Genomic DNA, 17,014 nt, shown 5'->3' with positions numbered 1-17,014 from the left:
TGTAACAGGATGACCAAAATTGACAACTAAATTAAATATCCCGACTGAGGAAGGCAAATGTGCTGAAAGCCTTCTTGACCACACTATCCACCTGTGATGCTACTTTCAAGGAACCATTTACCAGCATTCCTAGATCCCTCTGCTCTACAATACTCCCAGAGCCTTGCCATTCACTGTGTAGGTGCTGCCCTGGTTTGACTTCCAAAAATGCAACACCTCACACTTATCTGTAATAAACTTCATAAAAATACTCAGCCTACTTGCTCAAATGATTACGCACCACAATTTGGGCAGTGCTTCACACATGCAAAATATTAACTTTGAGGGAATACATGTCTGAATACATGATTACATGTCAATAAAGAATATGTCACCATCTGTAATATGACACCAGCATTAACATTTCAAGTGAAATAATGAGAAACACTTCATTCAAAACATAATGTGAATCTGGAATTAGCTGAGTGATTATAGATGCTGGCCAATTCAAATTATTTAGGTTGAGATTGATATTTTTATTCATTAAAGATACCACCCATAACCTCACTAACATTCCTGATGGATGGGTGGCCTCCAACTGGAAGGGCTGCAGCTGAGAAAAAAATAGGCACGCAGCATCTACCTGACGCTCCTGAAGTAAAGCTAAAGGGCCTGTCCCACTTGGGCAACCTAATTGGCGAGTTAAAAAGAGTGTCTTCGACCTTCCAGCTCGAGGGCACTCGCCTGGAAAGCCTTGAGCTGGATCGACCGTCCACGTTGAAACCGCGAGCTGGAACGACCGTCCGCGTTGAAATCGCGAGTTGGATTGAAACCGCGAGCTGGAACGACCGTCCGCGTTGAAATCGCGAGTTGGATTGACCCATCTGCGTTGAAACCGCGAGCTGCATCGACCGACCACGCACACACACACAAACAAACACATCGCAAAGGTGGGGGCCAGGAAAAGCGGAGGAGCGCTGTCTGCGCGATGAAGATGAAGGTAAAACGGCTGCACAGTAACGGTAAGTCCTTTAGAGAGCACGGGGGGGGGGGGGGTAGAGATGGGGAGATAAGGGGAGAAAAGGAGAGAGAATGGGGGTAGAAGGGGGGAGAAGGGGAGAGAAGGAGGGGGGGAGAAGGAGTGGAGACACTTTTAAGAAGTATAATAAAGTTTAGCGGGCATTTTACCTACCGGTCAGTCTTCCTCGGTCCTGGAACTCCAATGAGCCAATCAAAATGCCCCGTCAACAAAGGAGATTGCCTACGGCTGCCCTCGACTGCCTGTAAGTAAATAGCGACCCCACTCCACTGCACTACGAGTTAAAAAGACCCACGGCAACCAAATTTTAGTCGCGGAAAATCTTTCAATATGCTGAAAATGTTTCCGCGACCTAGCTATGGCAGTGCGTATTTGGGAACTTCCCTTGAGCATGATGGAGAGTTCCAGCGACCTCATAGAACTTCCTAGGACCTCGTGTCGACCATGCTGCGAGTTTGAGTCGAGGGCAAACTCTTCTAAACTCGCAAATTAGGTCGCCCAAGTGGGACAGGCCCTTTATGTTCACAGGTACTGTTTGGCTAATAGGCTAAAAGATTTATTTTTGTACTTTGGAGGTTTCATTCTTTCTTTTAACAGCTATTGTATCCTGGATATTATCATTTTCTAACAGCTTGTGGAATCTATCTTCTATACTATGAGGAATTCAGCCGACTAGAAGAAGCTCAGAATTAGGTGCTCACTCTTCCTTTGAATGCAAGCAAACTGTGGACAATTAGGTCATGATGCTTTGATGATCAATCAATATTGTAGCATCAGAATAGAATCTTGGGTTTACAATCCTTGTAATTGTAGATCATAGCATTTTACCAGATGGTAAGGGCTTGTCAGTAGAAATCTGATTGTTATACCATGTGTAGATTGGTTATTGCATGTGAACCAATCAGAGTAGTGTGGCATCATTAACTCCACCTTACACTACACTTTATATTAACACCCATTTCCTACATTAGGTAGTCTTGGAAGCGGTAGCGATGAACTAACAACCTACTGTATGCTATGATTAAAGATGAATTCAACTCCAGACCTGTGTCTGTTAGGTCAGTTACATGGTGTCAGAAGTGGTTCGAACCCACACCTCCAGTTGGAGTAGGAGTCGACTAGGACCAAGTAGTGTTTACCGTGCCATTCAAAAATGACCTCTGCCAGGGATGTCCAAGGCAGTGCTGGTGGGGGTTGTTGTAGCAGAGGCTGTCTCTGTTGGTGTGGTGCCAAACTGTTGCAGATGGGGCAGGATGCTGTTCTGTCCCATATGTACTTGGACATCCCAGGCCAATAGAACATGCTCTGTGCATGAGCCAGCCTGATCTCGGTGCCTGGGTGGCCGTTATGTACCTCTTTATAGTATTCGTCTTGTAAGGATGATGGGATCACGACTTTGTGATCCTTGACAATAACACCGTCTTGTATTACCAACTCATCACGGACTAGGAAGAACGTCTGTACCTCCAGTGGCGTGCTGGATTGTTTTTCAGGCCAGCCACTTTTGATAATGGATGAGAGCAGCTGTAGAGTCCCGTCAGCGGCTGTATGTTCAGCCAGGCGACACAGACGTTCCGTGGGAACAAAGTCGTCCTTGAGAACAGTAAGCTCATCACATTCATAAGGATGTCGTTCACAGGATGCACGTGTTGCACGGGAGAGAGTGTCGGCAACGAGCATGTCCTTTCCTTTTTTTGTACACGATTCTGAAGTCGATCCGCTGGAGCTGCATCATCATGCACTGCAAACGTGCAGGTGCCGCGTGTATAGGTTTGTTCAGGATGGTTACAAGTGGTTGATGGTCGGTTTCAACTGTGAAAGTGTTCCCAAAGATGAAATATTTAAATTTGGAGCATGTGAAGACCACGGCTAGCAGCTCCTTCTCGATTTGGGCATAGCGCTGTTCGGTGTCCGTCATGGTGCGAGAGGCATACGACACCGGTGGTACAATGCCGTCAGCAGATGTTTGAAGCCTGGCTGCGCCCAACCCGTATTATGAGGTGTCACAGGTTATTGTGACAGGTCGCTTCAGGTCGAAGTATGTCAGGATAGGAGCGCTGGCCAGCTGTACTTTTAAAATGTCAAAACCTGTTGGTGTTACTGGTACCAGGTCCATTCAGTGTCCTTGCGGGTGAGCTGTCTCAGTGGTGAACTGAGTTCACTGAGGTTAGGTATGAACTTTCCCAGATAGTTCACCATACCCAGAAATCGTTGGAGGCTATGTACGTCGACAGGGGCGGGCATTTTGTGGATGGCTGTAGTTTTCTTTGGGTCTGGCTTCAGACCATTGCGAGTGAATATGTGCCTGACATAGGTGACCTCTGGAAAGCGGATCTTGCATTTCTTGGGGTTAAACTTTAGGTTAATCTCGCGTACCCTGTCCAGAATCATACCATACACCAGGATGCCATCTACGATGATGGCACATGGGAAGCCTGTGAACAACTCTTCCATGGTTCTCTGAAAGACTTCACTAGCCGAATTGATACCAAATGGCATTCTGAGAAATTTGAATCAGCCAAATGGTGTAGCGAACGTAGTGAGGTTCGAGGACTCATCATCTAGAGGTATCTGCCAGAACGAGCTTTTTGCGTCTGGTACGGAGAACACTGTTGCGCGACCGATTTGGGCCGCGACGTCTTCGACAGTTCTCATGGGATAATGTGGGTGCTTGATGGCAGTGTTTAGGTTTCTTGGATTGATGCACACACGGAACTCGTCTTTGTTTTTCTTTCTCGTGCCAACCATGGTGGAGACCCAGTCTGTAGGTTCACTGATTTCAGCCAGTACACCCATGGAAGCCACATTTCTAAGTTCAGTCTGGATTCTGTCACGCATGGCATGTGGCACGCGGTGGGGAGCACGGATAGCTGGGTCAACGGTGGGGTCAACGGCCATCCAACGGGCTCGCTGAATGTGCCGTCAGGAGCGCAAAACAACTAATGGAACGCTCCCACCTTGCCAAGTGTGATGTCTACCTCGACCTCTTAAACCTTCAAAACTTTCCAGGGATGGGGTCCTGGGTTCACCAGCTCAACGACTGATGTCTTGTACAACACGACCTCCACTACCCGTTGCCAGTGACAGCTGAGGCCACAGGTGTTTAAACCAGCTGCAGTCCGGAAGCGCATTCAGGAGAAACACAACATTCAGAAGCGCTCCTATGACAAGTCCAGCAAACCCCTGAAGCCGCTTTTGCAGGGTCAAGTGGCCCATATGCAGACTGCTGTGGGACATAGCCGTCTGGGTTTCGTTGTCGGCCCGTCTAAGGAAGCTCATTCCTACCTTGTCAACGCCGATGGTGTTCTGTACATTTGCTGCTTGTGAACGAACCTCGACCACCTCCAGCCGACCCATATGCTCCACCTCTGCCATTTAATCCCTCTGCTGCTCCTGTTCCCACTATTCCCAGCATGCACTCTTCGCCTCGGTTGGTTGCCCCATCTAACCACGTTAACATTCCCGCATGCTCACCCCGACGATCGCCTCAAGGATCCACAGCTGCATTCTCCTTCTCAGGATCACTGCCTCCTTCCCCCACTAACTTTTCTAGTACGGAGTTTGTCCGCACGCGTTCGGGTCGAATTAGTAGACCACCTGACAGATATGGTGAGTACGTTTAATTGCATGTGTTTAACATTTGTCTGACTGTTAACATTTCCCTAACAACCTTTTCTCTTTACGGGGAAGGATGTAGATTGGTTATTGCATGTGAACCAATCAGAGTAGTGTAGCATCATTAACTCCACCTTACTGTACACTTTATATTATCACCCATTTCCTACATTAGGTAGTCTTGGAAGCGGTAGCGATGAACTAACAACCTACTGTATGCTATGATTAAAGATGAATTCAACTCCAGACCTGTGTCTGTTAGGTCAGTTACATGGTGTCAGAAGTGGTTCGAACCCACACCTCCAGTTGGAGTAGGAGTCGACTAGGACCAAGTAGTGTTTACCGTGCCATTCAAAAATGTCCTCTGCCAGGGATGTCCAAGGCAGTGCTGGTGGGGGTTGTTGTAGCAGAGGCTGTCTCTGTTGGTGTGGTGCCAAACTGTTGCAGATGGGGCAGGATGCTGTTCTGTCCCATATGTACTTGGACATCCCAGGCCAATAGAACATGCTCTGATGAGGCATACAGTAGGCCTCATCAGCAACAACGATGAGTCGGCCTACAGGGAGGAGGTCCAGCACTTAGCAGCATGGTGCGCTGACAACAACCTGGCCCTTAACTCCAAGAAGACCAAGGAGCTCATTGTAGACTTCAGGAAGTCCAGGGGCGGCACGCACACCCCCATCCACATTAACGGGACGGAGGTGGAACGTGTTTCTAGCTTCAGGTTCCTGGGAGTCAACATCTCCGATGACCTCTCTTGGACCCACAATACCTCAACTCTGATCAAGAAGGCTCACCAGCGTCTCTTCTTCCTGAGGAGACTGAAGAAGGTCCATCTGTCTCCTCAGATCCTGGTGAACTTCTACCGCTGCACCATCGAGAGCATCCTTACCAACTGCATCACAGTATGATATGGCAACTGCTCTGTCTCCGACCGGAAGGCATTGCAGAGGGTGGTGAAAATTGCCCAACGCATCACCGGTTCCTCGCTCCCCTCCGTTGAGTCTGTCCAAAGCAAGCGTTGTCTGCGGAGGGCGCTCAGCATCGCCAAGGACTGCTCTCACTCCAACCATGGACTGTTTACCCTCCTACCATCCGGGAGGCGCTACAGGTCTCTCCGTTGCCGAACCAGCAGGTCCAGGAACTGCTTCTTCCCGGCGGCTGTCACTCTACTCAACAACGTACCTCGGTGACTGCCAATCACCCCCCCACCCCCCGGACACTTATTATCACTTATTATTATTTATTCAAATCATTTGCTATGTCGCTCTTCCAGGGAGATGCTAAATGCATTTCGTTGTCTCTGTATTGTACACTGACAATGACAATTAAAATTGAATCTGAATCTGAATCTCAGTGCCTGGGTGGCCGTTATGTACCTCTTTATAGTATTCGTCTTGTAAGGATGATGGGATCACGACTTTGTGATCCTTAACAATAACACCGTCTTGTATTACCAACTCATCACGGACTAGGAAGAACGTCTGTACCTCCAATGGCGTGCTGGATTGTTTTTCAGGCCAGCCACTTTTGATAATGGATGAGAGCAGCTGTAGAGTCCCGTCAGCGGCTGTATGTTCAGCCAGGCGACGCAGACGTTCCGTGGGAACAAAGTCGTCCTTGAGAACAGTAAGCTCATCACATTCATAAGGATGTCGTTCACAGGATGCACGTGTTCCACGGGAGAGAGTGTCGGCAACGAGCATGTCCTTTCCTTTTTTTGTACACGATTCTGAAGTCGAACCGCTGGAGCTGCATCATCATGCACTGCAAACGTGCAGGTGCCGCGTGTATAGGTTTGTTCAGGATGGTTACAAGTGGTTGATGGTCGGTTTCAACTGTGAAAGTGTTCCCAAAGATGAAATATTTAAATTTGGAGCATGCGAAGACCACGGCTATCAGCTCCTTCTCGATTTGGGCATAGCGCTGTTCGGTGTCCGTCATGGTGCGAGAGGCATACGATACCGGTAGTGCAATGCCGTCAGCAGATGTTTGAAGTCTGGCTGCGCCCAACCCGTATTGTGAGGTGTCACAGGTTATTGTGACAGGTCGCTTCAGGTCGAAGTATGTCAGGATAGGAGCGCTGGCCAGCTGTACTTTTAAAAACCTACTGTACCGCTCTACTATATGCTATAATTAAAGATGATTTAAACTCCAGACCTGTGTCTGTTAGGTCATTTACACCATGCAATTGCATCTTAAATTGCTAGGTACATGGAAGCATTTTCAGTTTAAATTATTCTTCACCAATCTTATTGTTATAATGTCATAAAAAAATGGAACCATGATATTTGTTATCCAGTGGTGCCTGCTATTTTTGTGCCTCATGCTGTTCAGTAATGTTCAGGTAATTTCACTGGGCTACACCATCAGACTGAAAGGTTTGCATTGCCATAAGATACAGAAAACAAGAGTATCAGCAGTGACCAGTTGACAATATATTTCCTTGGAACCAGAGCTCAAGTTTGGCTCTGAATAACTGCTGGAATAACCCAGTAGATCAGGCAGCATCTCTGGAGAACATTGATAGATGATGTTTTGTGTTGGGACCTTTCTTCAGACTTCCCCCAGTACTTTGTGCTGGATTAACTCAACAGGTCAGGCAGCGTCTCAGGAATATTGATAGGTGATGTTTCGGATTGGGACCTTTCTTCCTAATTACTCCAGTACTTTGTATCTTTTTTTTGTGAAGCACCATCTGGAGTTCCTTGTTCCTTCTGCTGTTAAAATAAGTTACCACAATAATTGCATATCCCAGGCTTGTTGCAATCCAATTCCCTCTATTGTTTTTGACATTGTATCCTAACTTGTACCATGTTGTTGTGTATATGACACATGCTGGCATTTTGATTTAAATCACATGTGCTATTACAGGTAATCAAACTTCACATAAAATATTATGGGCTTCAAAACATTTTGGTACTTCTTAAATAATCATTTTGAATGATGGAAGCTGTGTTCAAAATGATCCAGTTGATGTGGAATGACAGCAGTGAATACTCACTGCAGTAAAACTGCACAGATGCCTGAAGCGCAGCCAGAACATAGCAGTGTGAAGAGAAGGCAGAGGGAAATGTCAATATATATACTGGTGATGATAAAATTACTGGATCGCCATAAAATCCTATCAGCATGACTGATATAGCTTGGAGAAGGGAAAATATTAGCTTTACTCAATCTGCGCAACATGTGATTCCAAACCCCCAACAAAGTATTTAGAAACATAGAAACATAGAAAATAGGCAAAGGAGTAGGCCATTCGGCCCTTCGAGCCTGCACTGCCATTCAATATAATCATGGCTGATCATCTAGCTCAGTATCCTGTACCTGCCTTCTCTCCATACACTCTGATGACACAAAGCTGGGGGGCAGTGTTAGCTGTGAGGAGGGTGCTAAGAGGCTGCAACGTGACTTGGATAGGCTGGGTGAGTGGACAAATGCATGGCAGATGCAGTATAATGTGGATAAATGTGAGGCTATCCACTTTGGTGGCAAAAACAGGAAGGTAGACTGTTATCTGAATGGTGGCCGATTAGGAAAGGGGGAGATGCAACGAGACCTGGGTGTCATGGTACACCAGTCATTAAAAGTAGGCATGCAGGTGCAGCAGGCAGTGAAGAAGGTGAATGGTATGTTAGCATTCACAGCAAAAGGATTTGAGTATAGGAGCAGGGAAGTTCTACTGCAGTTGTACAGGGTCTTGGTGAGACCACACCTGGAGTATTGCGTACAGTTTTGGTCTCCTAATCTGAGGAAGGACATTCTTGACATAGAGGGAGTACAGAGAAGGTTCACCAGACTGATTCCTGGGATGTCAGGACTTTCATATGAAGAAAGACTGGATAGACTCGGTTTGTACTCGCTAGAATTTAGAAGATTGAGGGGGGGATCTTATAGAAACTTACAAAATTCTAAAGGGGTTGGACAGGCTAGATGCAGGAAGATTGTTCCCGATGTTGGGGAAGTCCAGAACAAGGGGTCACAGTTTAAGGATAAGGGGAAATCTTTTAGGACTGAGATGAGGAAAACATTTTTCACACAGAGAGTGGTGAATCTCTGGAATTCTCTGCCACAGAAGGTAGTTGAGGCCAGTTCATTGGCTATATTTAAGAGGGTGTTAGATGTGGCCCTTGTGGCTAAAGGGATCAGGGGGTATGGAGAGAAGGCAGGTACAGGATACTGAGTTGGATGATCAGCCATGATCATATTGAATGGCGGTGCAGGCTCGAAGGGCCGAATGGCCTACTCCTGCACCTATTTTCTATGTTTCTATATTTCTATGATCCCTTTTGCCACAAGGACCACATCTAACTCCCTCTTAAATATAGCCAATTAACTGGCCTCAACTACCTTCTGTGGCAGAGAATTCCACAGATTCACCACTCTCTGTGTGAAAAATGTTTTTGCATCTCGGTCCTAAAAGACTTTCCCCTTATCCTTAAATTGTGACCCCTTGTTCTGGCCTTCCCCAACATCGGGAACAATCTGCCTGCATCTAGCCTGTCCAACCCCTTAAGAATTTTGTAAGTTTCAATAAGATCTCCCCTCAATCTTCTAAATTCTAGCGAGTACAAGCCGAGTCTATGCAGTCTTTCTTCATATGAAAGTCCTGCCATCCCAGGAATCAGTCTGGTGAACCTTCTCTGGACTCCCTCTATGGCAAGAATGTCTTTCCTCAGATTAGGAGACCAAAACTGTACACAATACTCCAGGTGTGGCCTCACCAAGGCCCTGTACAACTGCAGTAGAACCTCCCTGCTCCTATACTCAAATCCTTTTGCTATGAATGCTAACATACCATTCGCTTTCTTCACTGCCTGCTGCACCTGCATGCCTACTTTCAATGACTGGTGTACCATGACCCCCAGGTCTCGTTGCATCTCCCCTTTTCCTAATCAGCCACCATTCAGATAACAGTCTACTTTCCTGCTCCCAAAGTGGATAACCTCACATTTATCCACATTATACTGCATCTGCCATGCATTTGCCCACTCACCCAACCTATCCAAGTCACCTTGCAGCCTCCTAGCATCCTCCACACAGCTAACATTGCCCCCTAGCTTCGTGTCATCCACAAACCTGGAGATGTTGCATTCAATTCCCTCGTCCAAATCATTAATATATATTGTAAATAGCTGGAGTCCCAGCGCTGAGCCTTGCGGTACCCCACTAGTCACTGCCTGCCATTGTGAAAAGGACCCGTTCACTCCTACTCTTTGACTTACAACTTCTCCCTCAAGTAGTTTAATTGATTTATGGGGTGAGGATATCACTGGAAAGTTATTAAGGAAAAAACAAAGTTCTGGATGAACTCAACAAGTGAGGCAACTTTTGTGGAGGGAACGGTCAGGCGACGTTTTGATTTGGGACCCTTCTTCAGACCAACATCACCTGTCCATTCCCTCCCCAGTGCTGCCTCACCCACTGAGTTCCGCCAGCATTTTGTGCTTTGTTTAAGATTCAAGCATCTGCATTGTACCTGCATTGGCAAACTATTCACCATTTCTGAACTGCGCTTGAAAAGGTGGTGTTGGCAGCATACTGCATTAAACCTTTGCAGTCCACATAGGTAAGACACACTAACAAAGAATTGAGTTTGGAAGGACTGCATTAAGTTTCTTGACTGGTGCTGAAATAAAATACCCGTGTCAGTAAAGGTCATATTGGGTGAAGTTGTAATTATCAGACTGTTTGACATGATTCAATGACGACGGCAATGAAATCTATCATTCTTGCACAGCCCTGCCATCAATGGATACATCCTATGAACAAATAACTAGCGGGACTTTCGGATGGGGAACTTAGACGCAGCAACAGTTATATTTACCAGCTTCGGATTGTATTTGACTTTGGGAGAAACTTGCAGATTCTCATATTCCCATGTGTCTGCTTTTCTTTTGTCCTTGTTAGTGGTAAGAGACATGAGTTTGTAAAATGCTACCAAAGCAGCCATGGCAAATAACTTCTGTGCATTATTGTGACTGGTATATCACACCGATGGGTAGTAGAGGGAAAGGTGCTTAGGGTTGTGTTTAGTCCCAGTGGTGTGAAACGTTTTGAATGTTATTGGAGCAGTGCTCCTTCGGGCAAGCTGAGAGGTTTTTTTTGTCAATCTCCTAACTTATATCTTGTAGATTGCTCTGGGTAGTCAGAAAGTGAGTTATTCATTACAGGATATCCAGCCTCTGACTTCTTCTTGTAACCACATTATTCATGTTTTGTTCTAGTTTAACCTCTGATCATTGGTGACTCCCAGGACATGGCTGGTTGGGAAATCAGCAACTGCAATGCCAATGAATGTTAAAGGTGGCCGGCTAAAATCTCTCACATAAGCAACTATCATTAGTTTGCATCCTGTAAGGCATGCTTGTTACTTGTCAGTAAGAATGCTGTCTAGGTCTTGCTGAAAGTAGCTGGCATTGTGCAACCATTGGCAACATTCCCGCTTCTGACCTTATGATAAAAAGGCGATCATGGATGGTTGCGCCTGAGGCTGCGAAGATTGGAGGCACAGTGACGCAGCGATAGAGCTGCTACTTCGTAGCACCAGAGACCCGAGTTCGGTCCTGATTATGAGTATTGTCTGTGCAGAGTTTTTATATCTTCCCTGTGAGCATATGGGTTTTCTCTGGGTGCTCTGGTTTCCTCCCACATTCTAAAGATGTGTAGCTTTGTAGGTTAATTGGATTCTGTAAATTGCCCCGTGTATGTTGGATGCGAAAGTGGGATAACATAGGACTAGTGCATGGGTGATCGTTGGTCAGCATAGACTAAAACTAAAAACTAGAAACCATATATTTTTAACCTTGGCCCAATAAAACAGTCAGCTCAAAACTAATTTAGGATTAACCATCAATGCTGGCTTTGCCAGTGTCACTAACATCTAATTTATGTTCTTTGATTTTAATAAATATGTTCTTTGATTTTCTCTCTGCAATTAATTCCATTTGTTATGTTGCTGAAAATCTGGTCTTTCCAAAAAAAATCTGGAAGAACATAGGTTGTGCTCATCTTACTGTGCATTTTTCACAGTTTAAATGGATGACAACTTCACACAACCATCATTCAGCTTCACTGAAATCTTAATGACAAGTCCCCTATTGTGTAGGTGAAAAGAAAAAGTCACACATCTGTCACTGCAGTCTGAGTGAAATTACTGTGTTGAAGTGAACTATCCAACTTGGAAGAATTTATCATGTCTCTGTGCCACTTGAGACTTGAGAAGTGCTGCTCAATATTGGTATGTGTAATTTCATACTTTTCATGGTCAAACAATGTTGGAGCAAAATGATATTTCACGATTCTTACATGAAAGTGGGGCTGCATTACATGAATTTATATCTGTAAGCAAGAATGTTATTGGATTAAATATGAGAATGCCATCATTTTGGAGTACCATTTAAAAGGAAATGGAGGAGCATAGAAGATAGAACTTAGAACATAATACGGAATATAAAATGCAGAATTTTGATCTCATTGAGTCAGTAGCTGCCATGATATACTAACTACACCATTATTCTATTTACTGTGCTGCACAAAGGGTCGAAACGTGTTTTCTGTTACAAATGCTAAATGTACAAAGGTGGAATATATGCTCATTGAACTTTACTCCTGAACTTCAAATTCATGATTCAATGTAACTACAGTATATTTCTGAAGCAGATTTTGATGTGCATGCATCTCTACATTATGCATTCAGTGCAAACAGCAAATGACTAGCTCCTGCTCCATTTAAACATCTGGGGTGAAATTAAAATGTAAAATAATTAAGTTAAGTAGTTAAGGCAATTTTTTGGATATTCAGAAATGTAATGACGAGAAGTATTTTAATGTATTATTTTATCAATACCACATGATTATTTCTAAAATGTTGATTTTTTATAAGGTTCTCTGGTCCTCCAAGCCATGCATAGCCTGTTTGATGTATGGGCACATAAAACAAATATTCTGTACCATTTAATAATTCCACTGGTGTCTTCTGGGCAGATATTTAGTAAATTAAATGTTGATGTGACTTATTTAAAACATGCCTGCCAGACTCAGTGTAAAATGTGCAAAACATGAAGCCATCGAAAACCAGCCCATTCAAGAGAAGCTATCAATGTTGACCCGAGGATGTTACTAGCTTGTGTGATTGGCCTATTGTGGTGAACTGAGCCATTAAATCAGCAGAAAACATGTTTATGTGTTTCTAGGAATAATATATTAAAACACACCATTATTTACACTGATTCGGCTGAATGCACTAAATTACATTGATATCAGGGGCAGGCCACCTCTGACTAACAAATAATGGTGCTGGGTATTTTGTTTAGTTGGTTTCCTTCAATTGAATTCTGATGAAACCTAATATGGAACATTGGAGCAAGTTAGAAATGCTTGCAGGCATATAATGGAACTGCCATCTCTCTTGCTCTACATTGAGATCTGGATCGGGTTGACAATAAGAAAGATGATGTCAGGATGCTTTTCACTGAATACAGCTCAGTATTCCATATTACCATATTACCAAACAAGCTCAATCCTAAACCTCTAGACCTTGGGTTTGGGGCTTCTATCTGCAACAAGCTTCTGGACTACTTGTCCTGTAAGCCTGAATTGGTTAGAATTGGTCTCAACGTTTCTTCCACCTGACCCTCACCACCAATGCCATTCAGGGTCTGTGTGCTCAGTCCCTTGCCTTGCATCCTGTTCACCCATGACTGTATAGCTAAGTACAACGCCAGATTGATCATTAAGCTGTCGATGTCAGCTGAATCAACAAGAAAGACACAATGAAGTACAGGAAAGAGATTGAAAACCTCATGTGATGGTGTCGGGATGACAAACTATCCCTGAACGTTAGCACGACAAAAGATTTATTTGTTGATCTAAGGAAGTGAGGATGTGAACATAAATCTGTCATCAACAGAGGTACACATTTAGATCTGTACACTGTCAACAGCTTCAAGTTCCTTGGCATCCGTATCTCCAGCAAACTAATTTAGTCCCTTCACATTGACGCAGGGATCAAGACAGCACATCAGCATATTTTCTTTCTTATGCATTTGAGAAGGTTTCGCACGCGTATAAGGATTCTCTCAAACTTCTACAGATGCGCTAGACAAAGATTTCTGATGGGATATATTGCAGCCTGTTATGGCAATACCTCTTGAACAGCTGAGCCTGCATGGACTGGTGAACACACCACAGTCCATCACAGGTTGTCACTTCCTTCCATTCAGTCTAGTTTCATGGTGGTTTGCATCAGGGAGCCTGGAAGTATCGACAAGGATGCTGGGACCCTGGCCATTTCTTTTTCACTAATCTACCTTCTGGGAAGAAGATGGAGGAACTTTAAAGACCATTTCAGAACAGCTTTTTCTCCACTGATGTTAGATTCCTGAACCAATCACCACTTTCACATCCCTTTACCAGAGGGTGCTGCCAAGTACTCTTAATCCTACTTCCACCACATTTGGCTTTCCCATTTTGTACCTTTTTGCACTACTTTGAATTGCACTACAGTCTCTCATTATTCTACTGTGTTGTACATGTCATTGTACTTATTGTTGTATTTATTATTGTATGTATTTATGCATGTGAACAAAGAACTTAATTGCACTGTGGTTTAGTTTAGTTTACAGACACAGCATGGAAACAGGTCCTTCGACCTACCAACTCCGCACCGACCAATGATCCCCACACATTAACACAAGCCTACACACACTAAGGGCAATTTACACTTATACCAAGTATACAAACGTCTTTGGAGTTGTGGAAGAAACTGAAGATCTCTGAGAAAACCCACGCAGGTCATAGGGAGAACATACAAACTCCGTACAGACAGCACCCGTAGTCGGGATCGAACCCAGGTCCCCGGTGCTGTAAGTGCTGTAACGCAGCAACCCTACTGCTGCACTACCGTGCCACCCTGGTGTTACAACAGACCAATAACTAAGTCTTGACTAATAGTTGGAAGGGTAAGACGTATATAAACTATTATTTAAACTGTGTTGCCTTCTAGATGATTACTGTTATGATATGTGTAATGTACTTTTAACGACTTATAAAATCCACTTATAAAGCGAGAACACTATCAGCTCCCAGTTATTGAGGACATTTTGCCAAATGTTGACCAAGCGAAGGTCTTCAGTAAGCTAGACATGAGCTCAGCTTTCTGGCAGGTGAAACTTGACGACGAATCGTTCAATCTGACGACATTCAACACACCTTTCGGGCGTTACTGGTGGTGCCGATTACCATTCAGTTTAAGTGTATCATTTGAAATCTTCCAGCGAAGATTACATCAAGCACTCGAAGGGCTACCTGGAGTGATCTGCGTTGCAGACGACATCCTCATCTATGGTGTGTTGGAAAACATGGTCATCGACCATGACTCGAAGCTCGAGCAGTTGCTTCAGCGATGTGTCAAGTCAAGTTTTATTCGTCACTTATACATAAAGTGCAGTGAAATGAATTTGCCAGCAGCGGTACAATAAAAAAAGAACACACAATATACAATAAAAATTTAACACAAACATCCACCACAGCATTCATCACTGTGGTGGAAGGCACAAAATTTGGTCAGTCCTCCTCCATGTGTACAGCAACACATCAAACTTAACAAGGACAAGTCTGTCTTCAGAGCAACTGAGATACCCTTTTTAGGAGATGTGATCACTGGCACAGGACTGCAACCTGACCCCAAAAAGGTAGCAGATGTCGTCAATATGCCAACACCCTCGGATGTACAGGGTGTGCAGAGGCTAGTTGGATTTGTCAACTACCTGAGCCGTTTTCTACCCAGCCGGTCTGATACCCATGAGCCCATCAGACAGCTGATGAGACCAGACATAGCATAGGGGTGTTCTGCTGAGCATGACAATGCGATGTCCAAGATCAGACAGATGGTATCGGAAGCACCGACCTTAGCATACTACAATCCCAAGGAGGAGCTGACAATTCAGTGTGATACGAGCAACAAGGGTCTGGGGGCAGCCTTGTTCTGAAAGGGACGTCCCATCGCATATGCGAGCGAAGCAATAACTGACACCGAATCGCGATATGCCTCGATTGAGAAGGAGATGCTCGCCGTGGTATTTGCAATGGAGCGTTTCCATCAGTACACATTTGGTCGTTTCACCAGCGTGATCAGCGATCACAAGCCGCTGGAAATGATAGCAAAGAAGCCGTTAGTGAAAGTGCCGAAGCATCTTCAAGGAATGCTACTCCACCTACAGAGCTATGATTTCGACATCAGCCACTGTCAGGGGAAGCTCATGTACCTTGCGGATAACCTGTCGCATGCAGTTAGCAGTACTCCGAGTAGAGAAGCAAGCATTCGGGAAGGTAAAGTTGGTATCACACTTGCCAATTTGAGATGAGTGTCTTGAGCAAATTCGCAATGAAACAGCGAAAGAAGACACACTACAGATGCTGAAACGTGTCATCATCAGTGGTTGGCTTAGTGAACGAGATAGGCTACCAGAACAGCTCACGCCTTGTTACGGCTATAGGGATGAGCTCACAGTACAAGATGGTTTGATCTTCAAGGGCAAGCGCGTGATCATACCGATAAGCTTATGAAGAGACATGAAAGAAAAGATACACTCTTCACATCTAGGCATCGAAGGCTGCCTGCGACGAGCATGCGAATGCCTATTCTGGCATGGCATGAGTAGCGACATCAAGCAGTATGTTGCTACATGTGATGTGTGCCGCACCTATGAGGTGACCCAGCAAAAAGAGACACTCATGAGTCATGAGATACCGACAAGGCCATGGGAGAAAGTCGGCACAGATTTCTTTACATGGCACGGGAAAGATCACCTCGTCACCGTAGACTACCATAGCAACTTTGTCAAAGTAGACCGGCTGAGAGACACGAGCAGTCCAACCGTGATTCGCAAGTTGAAAGCTCATTTCTCGAGATGCGGCAGCCCGACACGAGTGGTGAGCGATAATGGGCCGCAGTACACATCGGTCGCATTTCGCCAGTTTATGGGGGAATGGGATTTTGAGCACCTGTGCAGCAGTCCCGGTAATAGCGAACGGGAAGGTGGAATCAGCCGTCAAAACAGCAAAGCGAATCATGACGAAGAGCAGCAAATCATGATCCGACCCCTACATAGCGATGTTGGATCATCGTAATACGCCTTCGCAAGGGCTGAGCACAAGTCCCGCTAAGTGCCTCATGAATCGTCGCAAGCGTACACTTCTGCCGACGACAGCGAGACAACTTGAACCCAGAGTTGTGTACGAGCATGAACGCATGAAGCAGCGCGTTCAGTGGCAAGCTGACAATTACAATGAGTCAGCTAAAGACCTTTCCACATTTCATGAGGGCGACATAGTGCAAATGCATCCCATCGTACAAAGAAAGAAGAGTTGGGAGAAAGC

The sequence above is a fragment of the Amblyraja radiata genome, chromosome 4 (assembly GCF_010909765.2).
Source record: "Amblyraja radiata isolate CabotCenter1 chromosome 4, sAmbRad1.1.pri, whole genome shotgun sequence".
Taxonomy (NCBI): Eukaryota; Metazoa; Chordata; class Chondrichthyes; order Rajiformes; family Rajidae; genus Amblyraja; species Amblyraja radiata.
This window is presented reverse-complemented; position numbering follows the sequence as displayed.